Source organism: Corythoichthys intestinalis, chromosome 6 (genome assembly GCF_030265065.1).
Source record: "Corythoichthys intestinalis isolate RoL2023-P3 chromosome 6, ASM3026506v1, whole genome shotgun sequence".
NCBI classification, from domain to species: domain Eukaryota; kingdom Metazoa; phylum Chordata; class Actinopteri; order Syngnathiformes; family Syngnathidae; genus Corythoichthys; species Corythoichthys intestinalis.
The window spans coordinates 6,088,909-6,100,186 of record NC_080400.1 but is presented as its reverse complement, the minus strand read 5'-3'; positions in this window follow the sequence as shown (position 1 = coordinate 6,100,186).

Here is an 11,278-nt window from a genome sequence, read left to right as displayed (position 1 = left end):
TGTGAATTGCAACCTGTCAAAATGACGGATGGACTTCATTTTTTTCCGTCACCGTTTTAAAAAACCGGTCAACGACGGAAAATATTCGGTTAACGCGACCCCTGATCTGACGATATGGCGATACAACGATTATCGATACATTGGTCAGGAAATCATTCTAGGATATTCTACAAACAACTAATAAACAGAAAAACAAGCTTCTGCTGTGAATTGGAATGAGTATCACTAATAGACGTCCAATCCTCCAAACTGGGAGGGTGTCAGCGAATGAACGATTATTCGCCCGCGCACCCATCAACCGGCCTTCAGGGATGGCAAGAGGGGACGCACCGCCAACCCCACGCCCACCTCCACCCCCGTCTGCCCACCCGGTCCACAGCCGCAGCCCCCCAACTGGCACGGCACGCCACAGGACCCCAGCGGCCCACCAAGCCCAGGGCAGAGCAGGGTCCCCCGCTGGAGCAGGCAACACCCCACTAATACACCAGCGCCCGGCCAGAGCCCGCGACGGAGCACAGGGCGGATACCCAGTAAGAGAAGAGAGGGGAAGGCGGAGGCAAGAGAACGCTGAGGAGCCGCCACGGGGCGACGCAAGATCGGAGCCCTGACTGTAGCTGCCCCTCGGTCCAAAAAGACGAAGTAGTCTCGACTGATGCTCCAGTTTCTTTTATTTTTCTCTCCACTTTGTTCGCACCATAAGCACCTGGTGCACCTTGAAGACTTATTTCGCCGACCAAGGGTGCTAAAACAATATGACCTGGTCTGCAGCTTTAATGGACACTCTTGAACGATTTTGGATTTATCATTTATCTCTTCACTCGCCTCTAGAACTTTCCCTTTTGCCGTCTTGTGCAACGTACGGCTGCAACGAGCGGTGGCTCCCGCATTCTGAAGCTCTGGCCTTTCTCCTCATTACTTCTACTTCGTGCAGATAAACTAGGGAAGCCTGCGCAACGTTGCCACCCTATGGCGCTTATGGGAATTGCACGAAATAATGATACAGAATGAACAAGCAGACATATATGGATAATTAAATTCAAAACAAATTAACCTTTGAACTTTTAAAGATTATATTAAATTATATTACATTGGAATGCAGATTAGCTGCATTTACACTCCCACCAAATCCTGCTTTGAACAATTTAAATGCTTCATGCAGGATTTTAAACTCTAATCTGCAACTGATTTTACCTTGTACTTTTACGCTAATAAGTGTGAGTGAGGTAACAGTTCTATTCGCTCTCGAGGAGAAGCACTAACTTTTGAATTCGCCTCTCTATAATCGAAGGTTCGGATGAATGATCCCGAATTCTCAATTTGTGCTCTCCAGTTTGGGTCTTAGCTCTTCTAGCTAATCCATCACTTCATTGAATAGCTTCGACCACTCTTCCTAGTAGCCATTGGTTTCTTGTGAGATTTTCATCATCCATTTGGAGATTGCCACGGGGTTTGAACGATTCCTGTCTAGTCGTGAGCTTCATGAGGCGGTCCCTTCGTTTTCTGCCTTGCGCAGAGAGTTGGATGAGCTTGGCCACAAGTCTGCCCCAACAATAACCCAGAGCCCATTGGGCCATCTGGGTTTGTCCTCGTCTTTGATGGCAGGTCTTGATATGGTAGTGGGCAAGAATCAGCTTGATGACATTGCTGTCCTTTGGAAGGATGATGGGGCATTTTCGTTCCAGACTCAGTGTTGACTTCTTTAACCTTCCACCATCACAGAGTAGATTTCTCCGCAGGATTGGGTCGAGACGGGAAAGAGCTCTCGAGCTTAGTAGATATTCTCCTCTCTGGATCATCTTCAGCTCCTTGGGAAAAGCTTGCTGCTGGACGAGCTTGAGGATGATTTTAGCAGCTCTTTCTGTATCTGTGACAGTCACCAGCTCTCTGTGTGGTTCTTTGGACTCTAGTCTCTTGATTCTTGTGACTACTTTCAAGAGTTTCATCAACAAAGATATCCGACTTAGACGGTTGAGGAGGTCGACACTATCGTTGGACTTAGTATTACATGCTAGAGCTACCTTAACTTCTGAGTCACCGCAGCCTTTGCAGCTGGCATCGGCAAAGTGATGCAGTCCTGTTCTAATGATGGCACTAAAGTTCTGTGGGTGATAGCATTGTGGAATTACAACTTCTTGTAGCTTCTCGAGACAGAGTTTCCACTTCTCCCACCGTGATCTGAAGTCATTTGGGAGTGGGTCGGACTTCAGCTTCCTCTTCCGACATTGAAGTGGGATGGTGGCAAGCTTCTTGTTGTTTGAAAGAGATGATGGAGAATAATTTTTGAAAGGTAGAAGCATCTCTAAGTGTCTATCCTTCTGCCTAATTTTCTTGCTGAGGAACTGTCCTAAGTTAACATCTTGCGACATATATTTCTCGCAGTTTCTCTCGCTAAAATCTAGCTCAAGGGCTTTCAATTCATCCATGACTGGTGAGGTTGGGATTTCTTTTACAGCAATTCTGTGGACGTAGCTGGTCCTTCCTTGTTTTTCGTGATGCAGATTGGATGGTCCTACAATGCTCCAACCGAGCTCTGTCCGCTGTGCAAACGGTTTGTCTCCTCCACCTATGACAGATTCAATTGGGGCTAGTGCTGCTGGGCAGTTTGATCCAATTAGCAGTCCTACCTCACAATCTTGGAGTGTCGGTATCTGGTTTGTCAAATGCTGTAGGTGACACCACTGCTGGGCTGTCTCTTTTGTCGGGATGTATGACTTATCCACAGGAATAAAGCTCCGTGAGAAGGCTTGGTTTATTTGGATAGGCTTTCCGGAAAGGAGTGCTCGAACCTGCAGCCCACTGACACACTTACTTGGTAAGACAGTGTCAATGGCTGTCATGGTGCTAAGTTTTAACGTCGTTGGTTGGGCTGACTCTACATTCAAGTTGTCGAGCAGATCTTCTAGGATAAAGGTTGCGTCGCTCTGCTGGTCGAGTATAGCATAGGTAAGAACTTCTCGCTGAGGCTCTAGTGATGATGACACCAAAACCGGGACTATGCTGGAGGTGGCAGGTACGTACTGTACTGAGGTGTGAGAGTGCACCACGTGGGCTTCTTGACCAAGAGCTTTGTCTGCAGGAGGTGTGTCGTTCGTTATCTCTCTTGTTGTCCTTTGCTTCCTCTCTTCATGCAGGCATGTGGGGTGTCGCCCATGACAGACGCTGCAGATATGTCGCCTTTGACAATTTTTGCTGGTGTGCCCCTTCCTCAAGCATCCGAAACAAAGGTTGTTCTCCTGTATGAAAGCCCTTTTTTCTTCTAAGCTCTTTGATGCGAAGGTTGGGCACCAAACAATACCATGACTTTCATTTTTACAAGCGGCGCATGGTGGTTTTGGCTTAAATGTCTCTTGGGTCTGTTTTATGGGTTCCTTTATCTGTGCAGTTGTACTAAGGGATCTGGTCCTCTGTGGTGTTCTCGTCTCGTTAGCCTTTGCATTCATGAAGAAGGGAGCGGTGATGGGGTTACAGACAATCCGGACCTCTTTGTTCAGGAAGTCTATGAAGTGCGCCAGATCTGGATAACTGTTTGACTTGTCTAGCTCTTCCACGACGACTCTGCTCCATTTTCGCACAATCCACTCTGGTAATTTTTGGAGTAGTTTCTGGTTCTCCTCACAGTCGTTTAGGATTGATAGTCCTTTGACATGAGGTAGAGCAGCTGCACAACCTTGTAGAAAGTCTGTGAAATCTCTCAGGGATATTGGATCGGTAGCGCTGATCTTCGGCCATTTGGAAAGTTTGTCTCTGAAGGCCTTTTGCACTATGAATGGGTTACCATACCTTTCTTCTAGAACCTTCCAAGCTCCCTGGTATCCATCTTCTGAGGTCCTGTAGAAGAACCCTTCCACTGCCTTTAGAGCCTCTCCAGAGAGATAGGTTTTTAGGTAAAACATTTTCTCTGCTATAGGTATAAGTTTTTGGTCAATGAGTGCCATGAAGGTTGTCTTCCAGTCGACATACCTGATAGGATCACCAGTAAATTTTGTTGGTTCGGGCACAGGTAGGCGGTTTATACTGAGAGAGCTCGCGATGGCCTGAGCTAGGCTGATGGCCTCCACAGGTGTAGCTTTTTGAGAGGGTGCTTGTTGAGGTTGGAAGGACGTTGCATTTGGGTTTAGCGTGTGATTCATCTCTTGGTGAGCTGTATTTAATTCAAATTCTCTTTCGTAATCACTTCCAAAACTGTCATACGCTTTTACCCGCGCTGCTGCTATCTGGACTTCCTTCTCTGCTTGTATCCGAGCTAGCTTTGTTCGTTCCTGTTCTAGCTTCTTGTGCCTCTCAGCTCTTTTCCTCTCAACTTCAGCTAACCTGGCTGCTTCCTCTACCTTTATTGCTGCCTCTGCCACCTTCAATTCACTTTCTAGTTGAATGATCTTTGCTTGTTGAGCCTGGATGTCTTCGATTGCTTTAGCCTGTTCCCTTTTAGCAGCAAGCTCTGCTTCTGCCTCTAAACGCTGACTAGAATGAGATGAGTTAAAACTTGGCTGGCTTTCAGATTGGTCTGAAATTACAGTCTCAGTCTCTGTACGACCAAAAACAGATCCATACTCATCTTTATTTAGCACCATTCTTACCCGTTGTTTCTCTAGCTCTTCATTATATCTTTCACGTGGCTGCATTCGCATATTGACAAGGGTGGTTATCTCTTCAGTTAAATTGTTGCAGGCGTCCATTTTGTTGGCGATCATAGGAGTCGTAGCATGGTTACGCTTGATGGGTTCATATTGTTGACATACTGTTCTGTGTCTTATTTCAATTTCCCTTTCGATATGGCCTAGGTCTTCAGGAGAGCACAAGGATTTTAGTGTCGCTCTACTTTGTTTTGCTGTCTGCTTCCAGGAGTCATATGCCTTAATGAAGGCCTTCTCTCGTTTTTGGGTCTCTTGATGGAGGAATTCTCGACCTTTCTCAGTTAGAGTGCGTTGGCGTCCATCAGGCCTTTCTTGACAAACATCTGAGTTTTGACTAACTATACTGGTACTGGGCATCTCTAATCCCCTTTCAATTGCAGTCTCTAAACTGGGGTCAAATTCGCTCTGTTGTAGAGATTGGGTTGCCTCTTCCTCGTGGAGCGACATACTGTTGCTATGCCTAGCTGTTTTTTACGAGCAACACTAAAACTGACCGGACAATTAATCAACAATATGTTATTAAACACGTTAATGTTCTTAGTAAGAACCGAACCAGGTCAAAATATATGACTATAAGTTTTGAGCGCTTAATTATAAGCTTATTACACTTCTACAACCCTTTGATGCCGAGAAATTATCAAAAATATGGAATAATGTGGCAAGTTATCTCAAGCAATAATCAAATGCAATCACAATATTATACCCTTGAAGTGCTATAACATTTTCTAAACAGAAAAATATTTTAAATATTTACATTGGTCACTTCAAATATGACATGAGATATAACAACTGCTAAGTAGATGTGTTGAGTCAATACGTGAAAGAGGGATTCTTAAAACGATCCATCAATAAAGTCTCTCAAACTCAACATGAAGGTGAAGTTGAATCTTCTTCCAGTGTTACTTTATATTGTGTGGCAATAAGACCAGGAGTTCATTTGTGATGCTGCAGTTGAACAATGTCACCTGATCACTGGACTGGCTTCAAGAGATGTCTTCGTTGACTTAGCTGAGACGTGGATGCGATAAGTTTTCACTGTAGCTGCCCCTCGGTCCAAAAAGACGAAGTAGTCTCGACTGATGCTCCAGTTTCTTTTATTTTTCTCTCCACTTTGTTCGCACCATAAGCACCTGGTGCACCTTGAAGACTTATTTCGCCGACCAAGGGTGCTAAAACAATATGACCTGGTCTGCAGCTTTAATGGACACTCTTGAACGATTTTGGATTTATCATTTATCTCTTCACTCGCCTCTAGAACTTTCCCTTTTGCCGTCTTGTGCAACGTACGGCTGCAACGAGCGGTGGCTCCCGCATTCTGAAGCTCTGGCCTTTCTCCTCATTACTTCTACTTCGTGCAGATAAACTAGGGAAGCCTGCGCAACGTTGCCACCCTATGGCGCTTATGGGAATTGCACGAAATAATGATACAGAATGAACAAGCAGACATATATGGATAATTAAATTCAAAACAAATTAACCTTTGAACTTTTAAAGATTATATTAAATTATATTACATTGGAATGCAGATTAGCTGCATTTACACTGACCTCCCCCCACTCTCGCGGCCAGCAGCCCAGGCAGAGGGTAGGCCACGCCCCAGGAGCCACGCCATATGGAAAAAGTGTGGGACCCGCCAACCACTCTATTACTGTGGCCACCAGGTTCCCGGCTGGCAGCCATTACCCAGCACCGTGATGGGATTGTGAGGGGAGGGTGGTGCAATGTATGCATGAAAATAGGAGAGCTTGGCTTGGCTTTAATCCTTTTAATAGCACTCATATAACTAATCGGTTGCCATTGACAGTGCTAGACGTCCAATCCATTTTGAGCGAGAGGTCAACGGCCGTCAAAATGGACTGGACATGTAGCGTTGTCAATCGCACGGAAAGATGAACATTTACAGCTAGTCCTTCCAGTGCAAATAAATTGAACATATGTCATTGTCAATGGCAGGCAGTGAGCTAAATATTAGGAAATTAAGAAATAAATAAAAGTTGTTGTTTTTTGTTTTTTTAAATACTCCACATTGGTATGAAAAAGTATCTGAACCTTTCGGAATTTCTCACATTTCTGCATAAAATCATGATCAAATGCGATCTGATCTTTGTCAAAATCAACTAGACGAAAAAAAACTGTCTGCTTTAACTAAAACAACCCAAACATTTATAGGTTTTCATATTTTAATGAAGATAGCATGCACATGATGACAGAAGGTCGAAAAATAAGTCAGTGAACCCTCTGCCTAAGTAGACAAAGAGCAATTAAAACCAATTTTTACCAAATATTTTAAGTCAGGTGTGTGACCAATTACTGATGAGTGGTTTAAAGCTAACCTGACCACTATGACACACACATCTGGTAAGAAATGTCTTGAAGCATTGTCTGATGTGCACCATGTGCTTGGTCAGAAGAGCTGTCTGAAGGATTGTTGATTTGTATAAAGGTGGGAAAAAATACAAAACCATCTAAAAAAGTCTGGATCATCATCGACAGTCAGAGAAGTTGTCTACAAATGCAGAGAGTTTGGCACTGTTGCTTCTCTCCCAAGGAGTGGCCGTCCACCAAAGATGACGCCAAGAGTTCAGCGCAGAATACTCAGAGAGGTAAAAAAAAAAAAAAAAGAACACTAGAGTGTCTGCTAAAGACTTACAGAAATCACTGACACAGTCCAGTATCTCTGTTCACACATCAACTATTTTTAAACTATTGTAAAACTATAGCTAAGAATTGTGTTCATGGGAGGACTCCACAGAGGAAGCCACTGCTGTCTAAAAAGACATTGTTGCTTGTTTAATGTTCGCAAAAAGGCACTTGGACACTCCACAGAAGTTTTGGCAAAAATATTTTGTGGACTGATGAAACCAAAGTTGAATTGTTTGGGAGTAACAAACAACAAAATGGAACAGCTCACCGACATCAACACCTCATTCCCACCGTGAAGCATGGTGGAGGGAGCATCATGATTTGAGGCTGTTTTGCTTCCTCAGGGCCTGGACAACTTGCAATCATTAATTCAAAAGTGTGTCAGGATGTTTTGCAGGAAAATCTGAGGCCGTCAGTCAGACAGTTGAAGCTAAAAAGAGAATGGATGCTGCAACAAGACAATGATCCCAAAACACAGAAGTAAATCAACTTCAGAATGGTTTCAGAAGAACAAAAAACACGTTCTGGAGTGGCCAAGTCAAAGTCCAGACTTTAACCCCATTGAGATGGTGTGGCATGACCTAAAGACAGCGATTCATGATAGACATCCCAGGAATCTGACTGAAATACAGCAGTTTTGTAGAGAAGAATGGGCCAAGATGAGTCCTTATCAATGTGCCGGACTGATCTGCAGCTACACCAAGCGTCTGGTTAAAGTTATTGCTTCCAAAATGGGGGCCACAAAATATTAAATGTGATAGTTCACTTACTTATTTTCCCCCTTCTGTCATTGTTTGCATACTATCCTCATTGAAATATGAAAACCCATAGGCGGAGTTTGGCTTTTGACCCCAAAACACAGTGTCAGCAATAAAATTAACTTTCAAGAATATTTATAACAATAAGTTGAAAATGAGTGTTTTTGTTTCCCATCATTCTTGAGGGGAATTCTAAATCAGGCTGCTTAGGACAGATGACGATTTTTGTCAAGATCGTCATCCATTGAATATTGTGCACCCACCGGTGTCGTGCCAATGTAGTTACCCCAGTCAAAATTGTAACACCTGGGCGGAGCCATATGGAGATAAGATTTGTGTCGTCATTATTCGATCCAAAAAAAAGTTGCTTCAATCAAGAAAAAAAAAAGCTCAATCAAAATATATGTTTTCAATTTAAAAAAGTCACTTCAATAAAAAAAAAAAAAAAATGTGACGGCAAAAATAATAGGCCGTCAGGTCACCTACCTTTTCGTTCAGTTTCGCTCCACTACCAGGCAGGGGCGGACTGGTAATCTGTAGCTTCTGGAGGATCACAGAACGGCCGGTGCTCTGGACGGCCGGCGGCCGCCATACATACATCACTGTTTTTATCCCCTCTATACCCTATAGACCCTACCCACGTGAAGTCACAACTCCGCCCTCCTGACTGGTGCCGCCCAATTGTCCGTCAACACATCGTGTTTACCTGTTACGGCTACGTACATTCCTCCTATTTACGGCGTGTTTTTCTGCTCGTTAACATTAATAATCAAAATGGTGAAGGCGTGTGTGGCGGTCGGTTGCAATAACAGAGAAGATAGACGGAGAGACTTGAAGTTCTACCGGATTCCGAGAGACCCGGAGAGGAGAGAGCGAGATGGGCTGCTGCAATTCGACGAGAAAACTGGGCTCCAAACGATTACCACAGATTATGTAGTAGTCATTTTATATCTGGTAAGATGCATTTAATATATATTTAGAGGGTTTGGGGCTGACAACCACAATTAAGATCATTGCTAGGCTAATCACCGACAACATACACGTATGTATGTAGTGAGAGTGCTATCGCTAAACCATATAAACATTAAAAGCCCTAGCTCCATTGACAAATGACATGAAATACATTAGACTTGACAGTGGATGTTAGCAAGAACAAAAGATTTTGAATTGAAAATTTCGTAACTCACCTTTCCAAGCACAAGATAGATTCCTGCCGAATTTTCGTGGACGAGGACCTGTTTCACCCAACCAGCAACGAAGTATTTATAAGCCTCCAAGCTCTTAACGTTTTTCAAACTTTCGTGAGAATAGGCTGCTTTTGTGTGGACAAGATAGTTTTAAATATCAGGGTAGCTAGCAGATGTCAGGCAAATACGCCGAAGACAGCGGGTCGAAAAACATCGATTTAGGCATCAAATATGGATCTGGCGAATGGATAAACTGAAGCTTTTCCACATAACGCCTTTTATGCAACGCATCAAGTGAGTTTACGGCATCCGAAAGCACCGGGTCTTCCATGAAATGCATTATAAATTGCTCGATCAATTGAGACCATTGATAATACAGACACAAAATGACGGACAAGGGGGCGGAACAATACAGCGATCACGTGATTTTGTGACGTCGGTGGGTAGGGTCTATACCAGGGGTGGGCATTACGTTGATCGCGATCGACCAGTCGATCGCAACGCTAGTGTGGGTAGCTCGCAGCATCAAAAAAAAAAAAAAAAAATTTTTTTTTTTTTTTAAATGTACATAGTTAATTATGTTATGTGAGCAAACATAATTTACCGTCCATTTTTTATTAATATTTTTTTAAATGTACACAGTTATTTGTGTTTTGTGAGCAACATAACCTCATATGTTGCTCACAAAGCATAATTACTGTAACTGTACATTTAAATTTTTTTCTTTTCAAAGTAGATCTTGGAGCAAAAAACTTCGAGCACCCCTGGTCTATACTCTGTGATTAGCTACAGTCCGCATCCAATCCGACAGGTGGCAGCAATGCGCCTGGCTGAAAGACTTGTTGTGGCCCACGAAAGGGCAGGATAGAGCGATAAGAGCTTTGGTGGACTTTCTAGTTGCCACCGGGCTGAGATGGAATGAAGAGGGTTACTTGCTAGGTATATTGGCAATTCTTATCCATCAGGTAGCTACAATTTAAATTAAATAAATGGCAATTAAAGGGCTAGTGCCAGCAAAAAACATTTCAGCTGTAAAACAACGTAGGCACACGCAGCAGCAATATTAATTCAGAAGAACTATAACAAAATATTAATAAAATGAATGGTTTTATTTTAAAGTTTAGGTAGTGAAATTGATATGATATATATTTTTAATCATTTATATATCGTTTTGTTTTCTGGTTAATACTTTCCAATGAAGGTTATGTATACAGGATTTGTCTTGAAATGTTTATTGTATTTTCATTTAAATTTAGTATTTGTGTGGCAAGATTACATGTAATTATGGCATAAACAATGAAGTCATGTTATAGACACAGGGGATAGGTGTTATTATAATCAAATGAGTACATAAAATTTGCTTTCAAAAATACATTCTTTTATTTATTTATTCAGGTTGATTATAGAGCTAGGGCAGAAAGATGAATCCAACTCCAGTTCAGCCTTGCAGTACTCTGAGCGCCCCAAGTCAGACAGTCAAAGTCTAGACACATTTTCTTCATTTTTCTCTCAAAGTGAACGAAATTGATGCATTTTACAATAAAATATATATTTTTTAATTCTCCCGGGGGGGCAAGCCCCCGGACCCCCCTAGAGGATCTGTGTACAGCGATTCTTGTGGGCTGGGCTGAGTCAAAGTCCAGGGCTGCTTTTTAGTCCCAGTCCGCCCCTGCTACCAGGGCACTAACACTACCAGGGGCACTAAATAATTTTTTCTTTCAAATTTCTTTTTATTGGTTTTACAAAAATACAGAACACCCCCCCTCCCCAAACTTTAAAAAAAAAAAAAATTTTAATAAATGTTTCACTCTAAGTTATCAAACACAGCCAACCATGAAGTCCAAGTCTAATCGTAAATGTCCAGAGAGCCATAGAAAGTTCTTCCGTGCCATCACTCTCAATACATAATAGTTACAGAATCAAAATACAGTGCAATACGTTCAAATGTCCAAATAAGAGCAGCATGGAAAGCAACCATACTATTGCCCATCCCCCATAGCTAAATTAACAATGTACAGCAACAGTGCATATGTCATTCCTGTACTTGTGTAGCGGT